Genomic DNA, 2,022 nt, shown 5'->3' on the forward strand with positions numbered 1-2,022 from the left:
TAGTACAGGTTCTGATTGTTAGAACCAATAATTGTAATTTGCAAGGATACAGATTATGTTGTAAGACGGAATACATCTATAAAAGATGACTGACTGACGCGTCCTCAATAATCACATTGAATATCTCGTGTTAGTTTAGTCAGTATTGAAAATTTTGTCATTATCGAGGTGTTTTTCCAGAATTTGGTTAACTGCCAAGTTAAAATCTGATCTTTTTTTAATTTCAGGAAGTGCGTATCACTAACCAAACAGAGTTAGGTGGTCCTCCGGGTTCTTGCTCGTCCCCAGATTCTCCGCGTGTTCTTGATGTATCTTTCACTTCACCAAGACAACAGTTGCTAAGGACGGTAAAATCGATGGTTTTTTTCAGTAACAGTAATTCAAAACGAAATCTAAGTAATTTATTAGACGACTTGGCTGGAAATTGAGAATTCAGTTGATCAATTTTTCTTTGAAGGCATCTTCGCATGCACTTTTTTAATAACAAGCAAATTTTGTGATACAACTATTAGTAAGTGGTAGGAGGGCCGCGTAACACCCTACGTGCGAGTCTCAATGGTGTTTATCGTTAGTCGTAACACAGGCCAAACATTTATAGCCGTTCAGCGTAAAAAATGGAAAATTTCAACCCTTAACCATGAAAAATATTAACCGTAGAAAATGTTTTGTTCCTTATCTGGTAATAATATTAATACCTGTTCTCCATTCTAGGGCCATAAATATATTTTACAGCAATCAAAATAATTTTTTTATCTTTTTAAAACAATGGAAATTAATTTTTAAATTTTTAAAACAATGTTAATTAAATTCTTAAATAAGAACAAATATTGCCCGTTAGCAGTTAAAAAGCCAAAATATTAACCGTAACCCGAAAAAGCCACCACCCCGATCGTGACCATCTTATGTACCTGTACATTCCGTTCAAATTTACGGCGCGTTTTGTAGTGAACAGCAATCATAGTTAATTGCCAGCCGGTATGAAATACCGGTTTTAATTACGAGAAAAAACTAAGCACCTTGAGAGCTTTAAAAGCAAGCTGTAAGACTTAATCTTCATTTTGACCCATGTAAATCAATTGTATTTATTATTTTGGATGAAGGCTGCCAAAGGCGTCTGCAAAAATGTTTGACAATACTCTAAAATAATTATTTTAAGTAATCCATCGTATGCGTAAATTTCTAGAGTAGTTTTTAACTAAATAGTACTGAATGAAACTGACGGTTTTGTGTCAAGTCTATCTTCGTTTTCGCAGTATTTTTTCTTTTTTTAATAGATAAAAGCATCTTTTCGTTTCACGAATCCTGAAATCTCGAGTAGCTGAATAATTTGACATTTATTTCGCACTAACTGTCTAAAAACGTCTACATCGTGAGAAATAATTCGTATAGCTCAAATGAGTCATTATAGTTCGTACAGAGAAAAATAATGAAATAATGAAATGCAAAACGTAGCGAGAAATTTGCGCCATGCCCACCATTTCATAAGTCGTTAAGAAACTTTATTTGCACAAACATTATCACCCAAAATACCAAAAAACTCATACAGCGGGAGATGAAGGAATCGTGATCCGCCTACCCAATGCGTGAGTTCATTTTCCGGTTTGTTCTTTCTTTGAAGTCAACAATTTACTTTTCCGAGTCGCTCCCCTGACGGTGTTTATCGGGCCTGTCGAACACGAAACAGCACGGAGCAAAAAACAATCAATCAAACACAGCGATGTACGGACTCCTTCTCCAGGAAATACATGATGATAATTTCAATTGATTTTTCTGTTTTGAATTAGGCTGTGAAAATGCAACGTAGTAAGGCATAAAAGAAATGCTAATAGCGTCTCTCATTAGTCGATTGGAGTAACACGTTTCTATTCACACGAGGCATTTCTCCTATGCCACAATTTGTTAATATTAAGAAAAAAATTAAGATCTGAAAGATTACGATGAACGCAGGTTTCTAGTTTTCCGCATTGCTAATTCCGTTTTTGAAGGAAATGAAAATAAGAGCACAAAAAGGGCAAGCAGGAA

The sequence above is a fragment of the Orbicella franksi genome, chromosome 5 (assembly GCF_964199315.1).
Source record: "Orbicella franksi chromosome 5, jaOrbFran1.1, whole genome shotgun sequence".
Lineage (NCBI taxonomy): Eukaryota > Metazoa > Cnidaria > Anthozoa > Scleractinia > Merulinidae > Orbicella > Orbicella franksi.